Below are 20,741 nucleotides of genomic sequence, written 5' to 3'. Positions count from 1 at the left end.
ATCATACAACCCTAATTGCTTTGGATCTAAGTTTTTTACTAGTTGAACATGCAAATTGAATACAAAAGAAAAACCCTAGATCTAGCATATATAATTTCGAAAATTACAAATCAAAAGGGTTTTGATGATTACCTTACTTGTTATGCAGTAATAACAAGAACTCCTTGTAGATCCTTGATTCTTGATAGCTTAGTGCCTCAAATGTCTCACCTCTAATGGCTTATAAACACCACTAGCAAAAGTATGAGAGGAGAGAGGAGGGAAGCACTTAGAGTTTTGGCTAGGGTTTCTTCTTACCAAGCATTGGTCGAAAATCCTAAGTCTAGGGGTTCCTTATATAGTTGAGGGCTACTAGGGTTTCTGGAGGAAACCCTAATTTCATGCTTAAGGCTTAAGCAACCCATGGACTCTTAGTCAGGAAGCCTTGGAAGAAATCTATAGGGCCTCCCTATAGGATTTCATCCACTCCTAATTAAGGAGTCCATCATCCCAGTTTCACAACTATTAATGAATTGCAAAACAGTCCCTGTTCTTTTAATCAGTTCCTTTAATCCCGAATTTAATTCCAAATTAATTTTTGATTAAATACTAATTAAGTAACATGATTTATAATTAATATATTATTTTCATAATACATTAATAAATCAATTTATTATTAGAAATAATAAATTCAACCTCTCTCTCCAAAAGTCATCGTATCAAGTTGCTAGGGTGAAGGCAACCCAAAAGGACCATGCTACTATCATATCAAGTACATACCAATTATAGTTATGGGCTTAGACACCTAATCCAATAGTCTCCCACTTGGATAAGTCTAATAACTATAACTGCAAGTATGACTTTGAAATTTGACTAGCAATCGTAGCTTTATAAAAAAAGGTTGTCGAACTCTGACCTAGTCAATTGTGTGTCCTTGGATAAGGGATCATATCATCCTCCGTTCTGCAAGATATCATGTGGACAAAGACATGGAATAGAATTATTCTCAATGTCCAATAGTTTGTTTCCCGATTTCTGATTTGTATGACAATGAACTTAATTGAAGACATCAATTCAGTCCTGACCGGGCCCGACACATAAGTCAACACAAAATCATCGAGGGGCCCTAGATATCGCTTTTACCCCTTGGGATAAAAGGAACAAATAAACTTTGACTTATATGCTTTTACTATTTACTCATCAAATCATATACAACAATACGTTTTATAACATTAAGTTACTGATGCATTTACGCATTATCAATGCACAACCAACTCGTAAACAACAACTCATATATCTTGGTTTAAAGATTATACGATATTATCATATCATAATTACTCGTGATAATTTCCATGAAGTAATTCTATGAGCGTGGGTTTAATCCAATACTCAAATCCCCATTTCAGGAGCACTCATGAACGTTGCAGCACACATTTGCTATGTCTAAACACTTAGAAAATCTACAAGCCAATTCATGACAGTCTTAATTCAATACTTACTACCAAAGTATGATCGACTGTGGATAATTTGAACAACCCAATTATTCTGGAAGTAAAAAATGCAAAGGTTGAAACACAAGATAAACAATTGACAAAAGATAGTAAACAATACTCATAAATAAATCTTCATTAATTAATCATCAAATGTCAATTACATTTATCTATTACAAGTTTCTAAAATATCTATCTAATCACTAAAACTAATATCATCCTTCAGACCAGTGCTCCTCGCATGCTTAACATGCTTAATCCTACTCAGACCCTTTGTGAGGGGATCTGCAGGATTCTCTTCTGATGATACCCTATTCACGATGATGAGTCCTTCTTCTACCCGATGTCTGATGAAATGGTATTTTCTGTCGATATGTATGGATCTTCCATGATCCCTTGGTTCCTTGGTTAAGGCAACCGCTCCTTCATTATCGCAGAAAATCTCCATGGGCTCCTTTATGGCTGGTACAACTCCAAGGTCTCCAATGAAGTTCTTCAATCATATAGCCTCCTTTGATGCTTTGCTCGCGACTATATACTATGACTCACACGTTGAATCAGCCACGGTCTCCTGCTTGGAACTTTTCCAAGTTAGTGTTCCTCCATTGAGTGTAAATACCCAACCAGACTAAGAACGGAAGTTGTCTCGGTCTGTCTGAAAACTGGCGTCACTATAACCAGTAACTCTCAAGTTATCACTGCCAGCTGGTACAACTCCAAGGTCTCCAATGAAGTTCTTCAATCATATAGCCTCCTTTGATGCTTTGCTCGCGACTATATACTCCGACTCACACGTTGAATCAGCCACAGTCTCCTGCTTGGAACTTTTCCAAGTTAGTGTTCCTCCATTGAGTGTAAATACCCAACCAGACTAAGAACGGAAGTTGTCTCGGTCTGTCTGAAAACTGGCGTCACTATAACCAGTAACTCTCAAGTTATCACTGCCACCAAGTACAAGGACCCAGTCCTTAGTCCTTCGCAGGTACTTTAGAATATTCGTGACCGCTATCCAGTGAGCTTTACCCGGGTTCCCTTGATATTGATTGGCCATGCTCAAGGCAAAAGCCACATCAAGGCGACTACATGTCATAGCGTACATGATCAAGCCAACGGCGAAAGCATATGGTACTCGCCTCATTTATACTATCTCTGCATCGGTACTCGGACTCTGAGTCTAACTCAGCTTGGTATTGCTCTAGATAGGCAATTCTCCTTTCCTGGAATTCTCCATGCTAAAACGCTTTAGCACTTTATCCAAGTAAGCACATCGACCAAGTCCAATTAGTCTTCTACTCCTATTTCTTAAGATTCTTATTCCCAGAATATAAGCGGCCTCTCCTAGATCCTTCATAGCGAAACACTTTCCAAGCCAGGACTTTACTTCCCGCAAGGTTGGAACGTCGTTTCCTATGAGTAGCATGTCATCAACATACAACACTAGAAAGCTAACTATACTCCCACTAGCTTTGATATATACACATGACTCATCTTTACTCCTAGAGAAACCAAACTCTTTGACTTTCTCATCGAAGCAAAGATTCCATATGCGAGAAGCTTGCTTCAATCCATAAATTGATTTCTCAAGCTTACACACTCTATTGGGGTATTTAGCATGCACAAATCCCTCTGGCTGACACATGTAAACATCTTCAGCCAATTTCCCATTAAGGAAAGCGGTTTTGACATCCATCTTCCAGATTTCATAATCATGAAACCCATCTATGGTTAACATAACCATAATAGATTTGATCTTGGCCACTGGTGAGACAGTCTCATCATAGTCAACCCCTTGGGTTTGAGTAAAGCCCTTCGCAACCAGTCGTGCCTTGAACGTGTGCACCTTTACATCCATGTCGATCTTTTTCTTGAAGATCCATTTGCATCCAACGGTCTTATGACCTGGTACATTGTCAACCAATTTCCCAACTTGATGCTCCTACGTGGACTGGATCTCACTGTTCATTGCCTCCATCCATTTAGTAGACTCAGGACCCGCCATGGATTCCTTTTAGTTAGAAGGCTCATCCAAATTTATCAGTGTACTATCACTGCTAAACGTATCACCATCTATATTAATATGGAAACCATAAAACTCATGTGCTATTCTAACTCGATTGGAACGTCTAAGAGGTAATGACTTGTCAATAGGTTCAACAGGAATTTCTTCCTCAGGTTGAGAGCTAGTGTTAGAGGTTCCTTCATCGCTTGACTCTTGAATTTCTTCAAGATCAATTGACTCCCACTGTCCTCCTTGCTTATGAGTTCCCTCTCGCAGAAGAGTCCCTTTCGTGCTACGAAGACCACGTTCTCACTAGGTCTGTATAACAAGTAACCAAAAGACTTTTGTTGGTAACTAATGAAAATACATCGCTCACTTCAAGGTTCAAGCCTGTCGTGGGTCTCTCGTCTAACGAAATCTTCACAACCCCAAACCTTGATATGTGCCAATGAGGGAACCTTCCCTGTCCACATCTCGTGAGGTGTTTTGGCAACCTTTTTTTTGGGACTAGATTAAGGATATGGGAGGCAGTATCTAAGGCATACCCCCAGAACGAGATTGGTAGCGAAGCTTGACTCATCACGGAACGAACCATGTCTAACAAGGTTCGATTACGCCTCTCAGCCACACCATTAAGTTGTGGTGTCCTAGGATGTGTCAATTGTGAAACAATTCCACATTCCTTGAGGTAGTCGTGGAACTCGATACAAAGATACTCACCACCTTTATCAGATATGAGCATCTTGATCTTCCTGCCCAATTGATTTTCGACTTCATGTTTAAACTCTTTGAACTTTTCAAAGGTTTCTGACTTGTGCTTGATTAAGTAGATATATCCATATCTTCTATAATCATCGGTAAAAGTCATATAAAATCAATTTGCAATCCTTGCGGTGGATAAGAAGGGCCCATACACATCTGTGTGTATGAGATCCAACAATCCTTCTCCTCTTTCACAAGAACCAGTGAAAGGTGATTTAGTAATCTTACCAAGCAAACAAGATTCGCATGTATCATCCAACCTTAGGTCAAAAGATTCCAACACTCCATCCTTTTGGAGTTGGGCAATGCGCTTCTTGTTGACATGTCCAAGACGAAAATGCCACAAGCATGCTTTGTCTAAATCATTAGACGCGCCAATTTGTAACACACTATTTCCTAAATTGTCTACAACCATCACAGTTTCATATACAACATCACAAGGAAATGCTTCAAAATAAAATACACCATTATAATAAGCATTAATATATCCATTCTCATTATTAAAAGAATATCTAAAACCTTGTCTGTACAAACCATGAAAAGAAATAATATTCCTCGTCATTTCTGACGAGTAGCAACAATTATTTAAGTCTAAACATAATACACTACTAAGCTTTAAAGAATAAATGTTGATCTTGGTAACAGGTGATGATTTCCTATTGCCCATTATCAGGTTCATCTTCCCAAGCTCCACATTCCTACTTTCACTTAGTCCCTGCAAGTCAGAGCAAATGTGAAAACCACGTCCTCTATCAAGGACCCAAGAATTAGAATGCGATGAATTTTTAGACAGAATAGTGTAAATACTTGCTAAGGTAGGTTTGATCTTGCCATCCTTAATGTCTTGTATGTACTTGGGGCAGCTTCGTTTCTAGTGCCCCTTGTCTTGACAGTAGAAGCACATTTCATCCTTTGGATCTGAGGCAGGGGGAGCTGAATTGGTGTTTCCTTTGGGTCCACTACTAGAAGACCCATCATGAGACTTTCCCTTCCAATTTTTCTTTGAGGGAGCTTTCCTCCTTTTCCCTTTCCTTGTCCAATATCCAGGACTGGAGCAACAGCAGTGGAAGTGGATTCAACAGCCTTTCCTTTCAATCCACTTTCAACGGTTCTCATCAAACCTTGAAGTTTGCTCAATGTGACTTCCTTTTTGCTCAAATGATAATTCATTTTGAACTGATAATAGCAAGGAGGCAATGAGTGCAGGACTATGTTAATAGCCAGCTTCTCATCAAAGTTCATATTCAGTTTGAGCAAACGATCCACATATCTCTGCATGCGTTGCAGGTGGGTCGTTATGGACTCTCCATCCTTCATCTTGGTGGTTATGAATGACCTGACTATCTCATACCTTTTTTGACGTGCTCTTTGATGGTACTTCTCCATCAAGTCCTGACACATCTCATAAGGCCAATAGTCTTCATAAAATCGTTGTTGCTTAGGAGTCATAGTCGCCACCATAATGCACGACACCTTAGTAGCATCTTTGCATTGGGCCCTATACTCAGCTATTTCTGTAGGAGTAGCTTTAGTTTCGTCTATCTCGTTCAGCTATTTTTCGAGGATGTATTCCTTGTCTTCGAATCGCAAGGCCATTCTGATGTTGCGAATCCAATCATTAAAATTGGATCCATCGAATGTCACCTTGGCACAAATGCTCAAGAGAAAGAAAGAGTTGGAGGAGTTGTTGTTGTTGGATCTAGAAGCGTTGTTTAAGGTAGACATATGAAAAGGAAGAAAGACAAGTTTTGATTAGATATGAAAATCCTTAATATAACACCCAAATGAAATATTAAGGCTAGGACCCGACAATAATTCACAATTCAGAAAATGGATGTCGTAATCCAATTGTAAATTATTTGAAGGTAGGTAAATGGCGATTCACCAATTCCACTATGAAAACAAAATTTTAAATGAATTAGGTTTTAAATGAAATGAAATTCCTAAATCTTTTGAGATTCATTGAACTATTCAATGGCATGTTTAATCTCGATTATGCCCTTTATGAATGGGATACCGAGGATCACAAACAAGGTGTGAATAACCATGAAAATTAGCTTGGGACTCTCGATGTCATTTACCACCAAATCAATGTGCTAGTTAACCACACACGCTCCATTGATCAATGATAATTTACGAGTTACCCATTGCCACCCTTTGTTAGTCCAGGTTAGTGTGCCGGTTAACCACACACACTCCACTAACGACTTGATAAAGTGCAATGTGCAATTTCATGGATTAGCATCAAATTCACATTTTCCTAATGTAACTAAGATTGGGAATTTTTTTTTAAAACATTTAGTTACTTTATATGTATCATTATACTTATTAATGAGAGTTTAATGTCTTATCCCATTCGGCTAACGACCCTCCACTAGTCAAGAGTGTGGTGGGTAAGAATGGATACCTAATGATGGTCATTTTACAGGTCGCTTCCTTAAACATCCCTTATAGACCAACTTCGTGAATGAGGCCTACTAACGGTAAGACTGACCTTTTCTTATACACACACACACACACACACATATATATATATATATATATATATATATATATATATATATATATAATTAAACTTTTATTTTTATAATAGTATAAGGGTGTATTTTAAATTAAACTTTTAAAATACTAGGGTTTTAGAATTTAAGATTTCAAAATTAAACTTTTAATTAAATTTTAAATTCCGAAACCAAAGGGGTATTTTTAAAACTTTTCAAAATAACTAGATCAATTTTTAAATAATTAAATTAATCAAATAATTTTGTCTTTATATTAAAATTTGACCAAATCTCTTAATTTGATAAGGATATAGATTTACCTTTCCAGAAAATTCAATTTTAGACATTTAAAACGAATTTGGTAATTATCCTAATCAAACAAAGATATCAAAATCGAAAAATCAGGGATCTGACAGCCCGACTCGTCGAGTTATTACAATGAACTCGTCGAGTAGGCTCAACTCCTCGAGTCCCATGAGGAACTTGTCGAGTCTGATGAACAGATTGATGAATCTATTCCCTTCTCCTTTGGACAATTCACATATGCATCAAATACAACTGAAAAACATCCTAGGCTCTGATACTACTGATGGGTTTTGAGCATAACTACATCCTATGTGATCATGCAACCCTAATTGCTTTGGATCTAAGTTTTTTACTAGTTGAACATGCAAATTGAATACCAAAGCAAAACCCTAGATCTAGCATATATAATTTCGAAAATTACAAATCAAAAGGGTTTTGATGATTACCTTACTTGTTATGCAGTAATAATAAGAACTCCTTGTAGATCCTTGATTCTTGAAAGCTTAGTGCCTCAAATGTTGCACCTCTAATGGCTTACAAACACTATTAGCAAAAGGATGAGAGGAGAGAGAGGAGGGAAGCACTTAGAATTTCGGCTAGGGTTTCTTCTTAGCAAGCATTGGCCGAAAATCCTAAGTCTAGGGGTTCCTTATATAGCTGAGGGCTGCTAGGGTTTTTGGAGGAAACCCTAATTTCCTGCTTAAGGCTTAAGCAACCCATGGACTCTTAGTCAGGAAGCCTTGGACACCTAATCCAACAACCCCTATTCTTTTAATCAGATCCTTTAATCCCGAAATAAATTCCAAATTAATTTCTGATTAAATACTAATTAAATAACATGATTTCTAATTAATATATTATTTTCATAATACATTAACAAATCAATTTATTATTCTAAATAATAAATTCAACCTCTCTCTCCAAAAGTCATCCTGTCAAGTTGCTAGGGTGAAGGCAACCCAAAAGGACCATGTTACTATCAAATCAAGTACATATCATTTATAGTTATAGGCTTAGACACCTAATCCAACAACCTCTCCCTCCTCAGAGTCTCCAATACCTTTCTCAAGTGATCCTTATGTTGCTCATGGGTCTTGGAATAGACCATGATGTCATCGATAAACACAATCATAAATCAATCCAGCATAGGCCTGCATATGCGATTCATGAGATCTGTGAATACGGATGGAGCATTGGTGAGCCCGAAGGGCATCACCACAAACTCGTAATAACCATAACGAGTCTGGAAGGCCGTCTTCTGCATATCCTCCTCTCTGACCCTCATCTGATGATAACCTAAATGCAGACCAATCTTGGAGAACCAAGATACACCCTGAAGTTGGTCAAATAAATCATCAATCCTCGGGAGCGGATAACGGTTCTTCACCGTTATCTTATTCATCTCCCGGTAGTCGATACACATTCGATGCGAACCATCATTCTTCTTCACAAACAAGATCGACACTCCCCATGGTGAACTACTTGACCGAATAAACCCTTTTTCTAAAAGCTCCTGCATTTGCCTAGACAGCTCCTGCATCTCTGGGGGTGCTAACAGATAAGGTGCTTTGGCTATCGGAGCTGCACCAGGAACCAAGTCAATCCGAAACTCCACCTGCCTCTCCAGAGTCACACCAGGAAAATCCTCAAGAAACACATCCGGGTACTCCCGTACAATCGGTACATCGTCTATAGTCACCTTACCCTTCTCCCAGGTATCCATCACATAAGCTACAAATCCATAACAACCCTGCTGAAGGCGGCGTATGGCTCGAGCCGCTGGACTGGATTGGGAACACTACCACAAACTGTTTTGGATCATTAAAATGTTTTTTCTGATTTGGTAGTGCTTGTACTCATCCAACCACAAGATAATTGTCAAGTTTTGAGAAAATTGTTGCTTTATATGATAAACAAAGTTGATTGTAAATTATTGACTTGGAATTATCTTGTTTATGAGTTTAGTTAGATCAATCATGAATTATGTGATATTTTAGTTGTTAGAAAATTGATCTAAATGAATTTTAATGACCTCCATAACTTGTCCTCAAGTTATGGAAAATGAAAGGTCTCATCTTTAGAATTCCATTAAAACTCATAAGTTATGAATACCGAGACTTTTGACAAGTTTCAAAACTTGCCCTCATGTTTTTCAATTTGTAAAGTCTCACTGATGGAACTTTAATTCCAAAACCTAGAGTTTTAAAAGTTAAAATTCAACCCTTATACTTTATAATATTATAAGTTTATATATATATATATATATATATATATATATATATATATAAGGCAAGTCGGTCTTACCGTTAGTAGGCCTCATTCACGAAGCCGGTCTATAAGGGGGTATAAGGTTACTGCCTATAAAATGGTAGTTTAATGGGTGTCCACTCTCACCCACAACTTCCTTGACTGGTGGAGGGTCGTTAACCGAACGGGTAGGATAGGACATTAATTATCCCTAATTAAAAGTATAATGATAAAAACAAAGTAACTAAACTTTTATTAAATTCCCAATCTTAGTTACTTTAGGAAAATGTGAAAAGGTGCTAATCCATGAAATTACACTTTGCACCTTGTTAAGTCGTTAGTGGAGCGTGTGTGGTTAACCGGCACACTAATCTGGGACTGACAATGGGTGGCAAAGGGTAGCTTGATGTTAATCATAGATCAATGGAGCGTGTGTGGTTAACCGGCACATTAATTAGTTGATTTGTAACATTGAGTGTACCAAGCTAATTTGCATGGTTATTCACACATTGTTTGTGATCCTCAGCATCCCAGTCACAAACTTGAAGGGCACAATCAAGATTTAAACATGCCATTGAAAAAGTTCATTGAATCTCAAAGGATCTAGGAATTTCAATCCAATTAAAACATAATAATCTATTTCGTTTTTCATGGTGGAAATTGGTAAATCGTCATTTACCCACCTTCAAATATTTTACAATTAGATTACGTCATTCCTTTTCACAATTATAGAATATTGTGTTGGGTCCTAGCCTTAATATTTCATTTGGGTGTAATATTAAGGATTATCATCTAATCTAAAATTTGTTCTTCTTCTTTTACAAATGTCTATTCCAAACAATGCTTCCAACCCAATTCCTTCAGGCTCTTTCTCCCTCATGAACCTATGTGGGAGGGTCATTTTCGATGGCTCGAACTTCAATGACTGGATTCGAAACATCCGAATGGCTATTCGTTATGAGGACAAAGAATATGTCCTAGATAAAGAGCTTAAGGAGATTGATGTCACCACTGCTACTCCCGAACAAATCGCTAAACATACTACTCATGAGAGGGATGCGACAAAGGTGTTGTGTCTAATGATTGCTACCATGACTGTTGAGCTGCAGAAGTCCTATGAGGACTACTATCCTTATGAAATGTATCAAGATTTGATGGAAATATACCATCAAAGTGCTCGGCAGGAGAGGTATGAGATCATTGCCTCCATGATCACAACCAAAATGAAGGATGGTGAACCCATCACGACCCACTTGCAAAAGATGCAGAGATTTGTCGACCGCTTGCTTAAATTGAATGTCAATTTTGATGAAGAGTTGGCCATAGATATAATTCTACACTCTTTACCTTCTTGTTATGATCAGTTTCGTATGACCTATCATATGAACAAGGATGAGGTCACTCTTAGCAAGCTTCAAGGCCATCTAAGAACTGCAGAAAGCAACTTGAAAGGCAAGTCGGTTGTGTCTACTCCTAGTACTACTTCTTCCCCTGTTCTGGCAATTGGACATGGGAAGGGAAAGAAGATGAAGCCTCCTTACAAAAGCCGCAAAGGAAGGTCTCTTGATGGATCCTCTTTAAGTGGGACCAAAGCTGGTTTTGCTAATCCCTCTTCCAACCCGAAGGAAGCAGAGTGCTTCCACTGTCATGAAAAAGGGCACTAGAAACGAAGCTGCCCTAAGTACTTGCAGGACATAAAGGATGGCAAGATCAAGCCCTCCTTTGCAGGTATTTACACTATTCAGTCTAATAAATCATCACATGCTAATTCTTGGGTCCTTGATACAGGTTGTGGTATTCACATTTGTTCTTATTTGCAGGGACTAAAAAGAAGTAGGGATGTGGAGCACGGGAAGATAAACTTAATCATGGGAAATAGGAAAGTGTCGCATGTGACCAAGATTGGAGTTTATTCTTTATTGCTTAGTAATGGTTTAAATTTAGATTTGAATAATTGTTGTTACTCGGCCGATATGGCGAGAAATATTATTTCCTTTCACAGTTTGTATAAACAAGGTTTTACCTTTTCTTTTAATAATGAAAATGGTGGTAGTTATGCTTATTGCAATGGTATATATGAAACTGTGATGGTTGTAGATAAATTAGGAAATAATGTGTTGAATATTGATTCGTCTAATGATTTGGACAAGGCATGCTTGTGGCATTGTCGTCTTGGACATGTCAATAAGAAGCGCATAGCCCAACTCCAAAAGGATGGAGTCTTGGAGTCTTTCGAATTAAAGTCGGATGACACTTGCGAATCTTGTTTACTTGGAAAGATGACCAAGTCACCCATCACTGGTACTTGTGAAAGGGGTGAAGATCTGTTGGATCTCATACACACTGATGTGTGTGGACCATTCAGATTCGCCACAAGGGATGCTAACCGCTTTTATGTGACTTTCACTGATGATTATAGTAGATATGGGTATGTTTACTTAATCAAGCATAAGTCAGAAACTTTTGAAAAGTTTAAGGAGTTTAAGCATGAAGTGGAGAATCAATTGGGCAGGAAGATAAAGATGTTGCGATCCGATCGAGGAGGAGAGTATCTTAGTCTCGAGTTCCTAGACTATCTTAAGGAATGTGGAATTGTTTCATAATTGACGCCACCAAGGACACCACATCTTAATGGTGTGGCTGAAAGGTGCAATTGTACCTTGCTAGACATGGTTTGTTCCATGATGAGTCGAGCTTTGTTACTTATCTCATTCTGGGGGTATACCTTAGAGACTGCCGCCCATATCATTAATCTAGTCCCTACCAAAAAGGTTTCCAAAACACCTCACGAGATGTGGGCAGGGAAAGTTCCCACATTAGAACACATCAATGTTTGGGGTTGCGAGGCTTTTGTGAGAAAGGAAACTCACGACAAGATCGAACCTCGGAGTGAGGGATGTATTTTCATCGGCTACCCACAGAAATCCTTTGGATATCTCTTCTACAGACCGAGTGACAGTGTTGTCTTCGTTGCGAGGAGAGGAGTCTTTCGCGAGAACTCATAGGTGAATGAAATAGTGGGAGGCAGATTGACCTTGAAGAGCTTCAAGAGTCAAGCAGTGAAGGAACCTCAAACACTAGCAATCAACCTGAGGAGTCTTTCACGAGAACTCATAGGCCAAGGAAACAGTGGGAGGCAGATTGACCTTGAAGAGCTTCAAGAGTCAAGCGGTGAAGGAACCTCAAACACTAGCAATCAACCTAAGGAGGAAACTCCGGTTGATCTAATTGACGAGTCCTTACCTTTGAGGCGTTCTAGTAGAGTTAGAAATACACCTGAGTCTTATGGTTTCCATATTACTACAGAAGGTGATACATTTATCAGTGATAGCACACTGGTAAATTTGGATGAACCTAATAACTACAAGGAAACCATGGTAGGCCTCGAGTATGCAAATTGGAAAGAGGCTATAGACAGCGAGATTCAGTCCATGTATGACAATCAATTTTGGAACTTGGTTGACAAGATACCGAGTCGTAGGACAGTCGGATGCAAATGGATCTTCAAGAAGAAGACCGACATGGATGGGAAAGTACACACATATAAAGCGCGATTGGTTGCGAAGGGCTTCACTCAAACTCCGGGAGTTGACTATGATGAGACTTTTTTACCAGTAGCAAAGATTAAATCTATAAGGGTTATGTTGGCCATAGCTGCATTTCATGATTATGAAATATGGCAAATGGATGTCCAAACCACTTTCCTTAATGGAAAGTTGGCTGAAGATGTTTACATGATTCAGCCAGAGGGTTTTGTCAATGAAAAGTACCCTAATAGAGTGTGTAAGCTTGAGAAATCCATTTATGGATTGAAACAAGCATCTCGCAGATGGAATCTTTGTTTTGATGAGAAAGTCAAAGAGTTTGGATTTTTGAGAAGCGAGGATGAGTCCTGTGTATATGTCAAATCTAGTGGGAGTATAGTCAGCTTGCTGGTATTGTATGTAGATGATATACTGCTCATAGGAAATGAAAATCCAACCTTGCAGGAGGTTAAGTCCTAGCTTTGGAAGTGTTTCGCTATGAAGGACCTCGGAGAAGTTGCTTACATCCTTGGGATAAGGATATTGAGAAACAGGAGTAAAATACTAATAGGACTTAGTCAAAGTACATACTTGGACAAGGTGTTGAAGCGTTTCAGCATGGAGAACTCCAAGAAAGGTGACTTACCTATCCAAGGAAATCCAAACTGAGTAAGAATCAGAGTCCGAGTACAGAGGCTGAGATAGCAGAGATGAGTCGAATACCATATGCTTCCGCAGTTGGCTCGATCATGTATGCTATGACTTGTACCCGCCCTGATGTGGCCTTTGTTTTGAGCATGGTCAGCAGATATCAAGGGAATCGTGGTAAAGCTCATTGGACTGCAGTTAAGAACATTCTTAAGTACATGCGGAGGACTAAGGACTGGGTCCTTACCCTCGGTGGGAGTGATGACTTGAGAGTGACAGGGTATAGTGACGCCAGCTTTCGAACCGACAAAGACAATTTCCGTTCTCAGTCAGGCTGGGTGTTTACCCTGAATGGAGGAGCAGTAACATGGAAAAGTTACAAACAGGAGACTGTAGCTGATTCAATGTGAGAATCAGAGTACATAGCAGCAAGAGAAGCATCGAAGGAGGTGATATGGTTGAAAAACTTGATCGGACACCTTGGATTCATTCCATCCATAAAGGAGCCTGTGGAAATTTCCTGCGATAATGAAGGGGCAGTTGCCTTAACCAAGGAACCGAGAGATCATGGCAGATCCAGGCATATCGACAGAAAGTACCACTTCATAAGACATCAAGTAGAAGAAGGACACCTCGTGGTAAAGGGGATATCGTCAGAGGACAACCCAGCAGAACCCCTTACAAAGGGACTGACTAGGGTCAAGGACTTGTAGCATGCGAAGGGCATTGGGCTAACGGACGATATTAGTTTTAGTAATTAGATAAATCGAAACTTGTAATAGCTAAATTCTAATTGAAATTTGATGAATAAATAAAAGGAGTTTTATTTATAAGTAAAGTTACTGTCTTGTGTTGATTATTTACTATTTTTTTCACTTTGCATGTTTTGACTTCCAGAATAATAAAATCATTCAAACCATCCACATTCGATCATACGTTGGAAGTAAGTATGAAAGAAGACTGTCATGAGTTGGCTTGTAGATTGTCTAAGGAGTTAGACATAGCAAAAGTTTGCTACACCATTCATAAGTGCTCCTGATATAAGATTTGAGTATTGGATTCAACCCGCGCCCACCTGAATTACTTCATGGAATTTATCATGAGTAATTGTGAGACGATAATATCATATAATCTTCAAACCAAGATATATGAGTTGTTGACTACGAGTTGGTTGTGCATTGATGGCATGAAAACGCATCAGTAACTTGATGTTATAAAACATGTCATTGTGCATGATTTGATGAGTAGTTAGTACAAGCATATAATGTCGAAGTTTATCTGTTCCTTTTATCCTAAGAGGATTAAAAGTGATATCTTGGGCCCCTCGATGATTCTGTCTTGACTATGTGTCGGGCCCGGTGAGAACTAAATTGATGTGTTCAATTATGTTCTATGTTAGACGAATCAGAAATTGGGAAACAAATTGCAGGACAATAAGTATGCCTATGTTCCATGTATTTGTCCGCATAGATATCTTGAGAACAGAGGAGTATATGATCCCTTATCTGAAGGACGCGTCACTAACTAGGTCAGAGTTCGACAACGGCTTTTGAAAGCTTATGATTGCTAAGTCGGATCCGGAAGTCGCATTGGCAACTATAGTTATAAGACTTATCCAAGTGGGAGACTGTTGGATTTGGTGTCTAAGCCCATAACTATAACTGGGATGTACTTGACCCGATTGTAGCATGGTCCTTTTGGGTTGCCTTCACCAGTGCAATTTTATAGGATGAACTTTGAGAATAAGGTTATTTATGGTTTATTAATATATTACAAGTATAATATATTAATATGAAATTATATTATTTAATTAGTATTGATCAATAATTAATTTGGAATTATTTTGTGATCAAAAGAGACTAATTAAATATATTGGGGATTGATTGTGTAAATTAATGATTCTAATAGTAGGCTAATGATCTATGGTTATTTAGGATGGGCTAAACCAATGAGATAATCCATGGATAGTCCATGAAGGTTAACCCATGGATCCTAAGTAAGATGAAAGGTCATTAGGGTTTACAAAGTGTAACCCTTGCATTTGCCACACTATAAATAGAACCCCCTGTAGCCAAAATCGATGACACCATCTTGCCACAAGTTTCTTGGAGAGTGATATTGATTTTGTGCAAGTAACCTATTCTCTCAAGCCTCCTCTTGTATATTGGTGTTTGTGAACAATTAGAGGCATCACACTTGAGGTGCTCAAGCTTTCAAAGGTCAAGAACTACAAGTCCTTCTAAGAGGTAAGTAGTTTAACTAGTTGTATTGTTCATTTGACAATTTGTATGGTAGTTAGGAGAATGTTTTGGAAAAATTGAAAAAACATGTATAATTAGAGAAAACATAGATCCAAAGCATTTAGGGTTGCATGTGCACCATAGGAGTGTTATAGTGCTCAAAACCCAACAGAACACACTCTCCCTGAATCACTCACTCTCCTCCGCTTGGGGTCCGAATACACACTACTTGATGCTCGGAATTAATCATTGACTCATTGGGGCTAACCAAATCCATCCCCAAATGACCTTGCTCTCACGCAGGGGAATGAGAACCAAATCAATCGGGTACCGCTCGCTAAATAACTCCAATATACATCCCCGATGAACCCTCGATACTCGCACAAGACAATCATCAGCAATCTCAACCTCTAATGGATAATCCAGCTCCTCTAGAGCATCGACAAATCTCTTGCTGAGCACGAGAGATACAAAGGATCGAGTAGCCCCCGACTAAAAAAAACCAAACCAGAGATACCGTTCATGAAGAACGCCCCTAAAAACAAAACACATATATATAAGCAGGAAAATCAACATAAATAAAAAGATAAGAATAAGATACATACCCGTCACCATATCCGGTACTGCATGAGCCTCCTTGGCTGACAGCTGAAATGCCCTGCTCCTCACAACAGGCGCCTCTGCCTTGCCCCGACAGCCATCAGTAATCTGCAATGTCGTCGGATCGGGTGCAACGACTGGTCCTCTTGTTGCTAAACTCGAGCAATTGGCCTTATTATGGCCCCTCTAATTGTAATGGAACCAAATCAGATCAGATACACGGGTGGTGGTGGTGGCAGTGCAATCCCTGCTGAAGTGACCCGTCATGCCGCACTTGAAGTAGTCGGAACCACCCACCCTACACGCCCCATCGTGCGTCTTGTCGCACTTGCTGCAGCGGTCTCGGCCCTGCTGGAAACTCGATCTCGAGTCACAAACCTAGGTCCTCTTGCCCGAACCATTAGAACTTTGAACCTGATCCGACTTCCTCTTCTTCTCCATCTCCAGGTCAATCAATCTCTCTCTCTCTCTCTGGTTTGCACCACCATATCATCCAGTGTCTTGCAACTGGATCTGCTCACAAACTGTATGATATCGTTCCTCAATATCTCGTGATACTTCGCCTTCTTCATCTCCTCTTCTTCTACATATTGCGGAACTTGTAACGCCCTCTCTCGGAACATAACAATGATCTCTGCCACCGTTTCTGTAGTTGGGGAAGGTCCTGAAACTCCCTCGCCAACTGTTGGGCCTCGATCACTTTTGCAAACTCAGCCCGAAACCTTATCACAAAATCCTCCCAAGTCATCGACTCAACCGCCTCGCCTCCCAAGGCGCGTCCAACCTCCTCACCTGTCCCGGGCTCTGTCTTTTAGAAGACGACATGCAAGTCTGACCTTTGCCCATTCGGAGCAACAACCAGTACGGAAGGCGTTCATGACATCCGATAACCAATGCCCGCTCGCAATCGGGTCCTTCTTCCTGAAGAACTTCGGAGCCCCACATGCCCGGAACTGACGGAAACTCAAATTGTGAGCTCCCATCATCACCACCATCTCAAAACGAAAAGTGTCGAAGCGCTCATCTAGTATCTACATGATAACTTCCTTGATCGTACCAAAGATTACAGGAGTCTGCTCAAGAATGTTGCGGGTGATCTCGGATGAAATGAACTCCCGCATCTGATCATCCATAATCCCAGCCCGAGATCCCGAACCCCAACTATCTCTAGCACCAGAACCGGCACCGACACCCGTATCTCCACCTGAACTTCCTAGAGTGCCAACAATACTGAAAATAAACCATATAAACCATCAGAATATACTCGAAGAATCCCACACCAAACAAGCTTCATGGTTTCATCGTGAATTTTCTTGACTCGAGTATGGATCCTCTGCTTCCAATAGTATAGGCCCATACTACCTTCCACATCTATCCGTACTTTCCTCAAGGATCGCCCCAAATCCCCCAAGTTACTTTCTAATCAAACCAACAATCCTAATAAAACAAAGCTCTTGGCACCAAATCACATCTTAGGTTTTCCTAGGGATACCACCACATCACTCTCTGCCATCAGCTACAGAAGGAACTCCTTCTAACATCATCTAACTAACTTATGAACACAATTACATATTACTGACACCATATAATTTTTTGAATGAAAGGTCGCACACTACAACGGTTGGACTCAGACAAGAGCTGCGCAATAGGGTTAAACCTAACCCTCTAAAATTATCTAATCTTGGTAATATGTAACTTAGCTTATTCGCTTACTAGTTACTTGATGTTAAAGGGGAATTCCTAAAAGCACAAGGAAAGCAACATTCAAGCATCGAATAATCGAAATCAAAGCATAACCTAAACAGACCATCCTATCAATGATTGGTCCAAAACTAGCATGTAAGTCTATGAGCTCATACAGTAGGAATATAAAGGCATCTCGCCTAGAATTCTATCATGCAATCCCGAGCAGATACTTAGCCCTAATCTAGCATGTGGTTCACAAATTCATAATTCAAAGCATATCACATAGAACATGTATGGGTATTTTGGGAAAACTTACTTGAGCTCGGTCGATTGCATGCACCACACCCCTTTCTTTTATTAGAAAATCCTTTAATTAAAACATTTCTTTTTATGAAAAATCTACAAACCCTTAGTTTGAGTTCATACACACCCGAGAGTATGCCCGAATCCCTCCAATCAAGGCTCTGATACCAACTTGTAACGTCCCAAAAACCCATAAACAAAAATGTTGTTTTTATATAAAATAAACAGCAACCAAACATATTAATCAAAACCATAAGAAATACATAGTGTATCATTAATCATCTAAAATACATCAGAGTCAATAAAGCAGAAAAATCATGGTGTGTGCGATGCGATCATCCCGAGATCTTCCCCTTCGAAGCGGAAGTACCTGAAACATAAAATGAAAATCGTAAGCACAATGCTTAGTGAGTTTCATAAAATACCCCACACCATACATATAATAGGACATGCCCGTCATCCATCGGGCCCCGCTCGACATCGAACCCCACCCAGAACAGATTTGTTAGAAACATGTGATGGGCCCTGTCCAACACACTCATCAGGCCCCGCCTAGCATCAGGCCTCGCCCGACATACATACAACACATACAACACATGCAATAGTCACACATACAACTAGCATACAAATAAAAATGATCCATGGGCCAAAATTGGTGCCTTCAACCCGCCAAACACTGGGAGGAGACTCACCTAAATCCGATGTTAATCAAATAGATGCTCAGACCGCTTATCCGAAAAATCCCCGCATTATATGATCAAATAATACACTAATTAATAAATTGGTCATAAACCATAACCGAGACTTAATTTGTTAACCCCGTATCCTAGGGTAAAAGACTCAATGGAACTTAAAGCCCAATAATGGCCCAAATTCAAAAGAAACTCAACGCCCAAAACCCTAGAGTCCAAAAATGGTCCGAAATCAAAAGAAGTCAACAACACAACATACACCTATCGTACGTGCGATGACCCGAAAACGGGCTGCTAACAAAGTACGCACAACGTACTAAGAAGTACTCTCGATGTACTGGCTAGTGAGCCATTCTTCCACTTCTTGACTTAAATTATTAAGCCCTTAACGTCTAACCAACAAATTTACTACATTTTATGGTCTTAACACATAAAGTTGGAGAACTTACTCACGTACTGGTCTTAATGGACCGAACACTATGCCTTAGGTCCAAAACTTCATATAAAGGCCAACAACTCAACCATGGGTGAACTTTAACTTCCAAGATCGGATTTTTATGACTCCATGCACTCCTAAATGCTCAAAAGGACATCTCAAATGGTCTATAGTAGTCCATACTTCATAAGACCAAGGTTTTGGGACAATAAAGTGCATAAACATGAACATAATGAGATCTAGATCAAAGAACTCCAAGGTGTGAACTTGATACCTTCTAAAGATGCACAAGAAGGTGTAGAATTTGGATCTAAAGGCTTGAATGCACCACTCCTTCTTCAAGGAAATTCCTTCACCACCAAGAACCAACCAAAAACACCACAACATCACTAAAAGGCTCAAGAACACTCAAAAGATGGCTAGGGTTTCATGGGATATCTTCTAGGGTAAGGAGGCTGATGAGGTGAAAGGTCTTTTGTCCATAATGTTGCTTAAATAGGGTCCAAACCCTAAAAATTAGGGATTGTCCCAGGACAACGTACACCCCGCATACTACAAGTACGTGCAGCATACGCACCCCTCCCTAAAAGTTTCACTTTTCACCCCTTGGGACCAAATTTTCAAACTAATTTAATATCAAGGGTTTAAATAAGAAATACCTTGAATTTGGGTGTTATAAGTCTAGGCGTTGCATCATGCGATGAGAGGTCATTAGAACATGACCCATCGGTCTGTTACGGTAGTCAAATTAAAGACCTTATCTTAGGTTAAGTCAACTCTATATGGAGCAGGAACCTCCAATGGAGATCGAATTTAGAAAGAAAAGAAGGTGCAAGATTGAGCATTGTCAACAGTCAAGAAGTCTAAGAGTTAGAAACTCAATAGAAACGATATATGATTTGAGATTATTACCTATGATGGAAAGGTAACCTGCGGAGTCATTATACAAGCCATGTTTCGTTAATGATTTTGGGACGTAATCATCCTAAGGGGGAGATAATTGTAACACCCGCAGATTCGGGCTAGTCAATTTGAATATTATAAGCGTTAAAATTGAATTTTTGATAGAAAATTATATAGGATAAATAATCTTAACCAAAGTTATAATATATGTGACACATTCATGTGAGTTTTCACACTATAGTATGTGTAACATTATATGTCCAACGTGTGGTAAAATATTTGTGTTATGTTAGTATGCGATTATGTAATAGACTAAAATATCTTGTGTTAGGATATTCAGCAAGTTTTTTGGATTAAGGTCTATGTTAATATTGGTATATCGTTAAGTGAATGTTATAAGGTTTGTACGTAATTAAAATCAGATATCC

Source organism: Lactuca virosa, chromosome 7 (assembly GCF_052849685.1).
Source record: "Lactuca virosa cultivar CGN04683 chromosome 7, Lactuca_virosa_CGN04683_v6, whole genome shotgun sequence".
Classification (NCBI taxonomy): domain Eukaryota; kingdom Viridiplantae; phylum Streptophyta; class Magnoliopsida; order Asterales; family Asteraceae; genus Lactuca; species Lactuca virosa.
Note: the sequence above shows the minus strand (reverse complement) of the source record.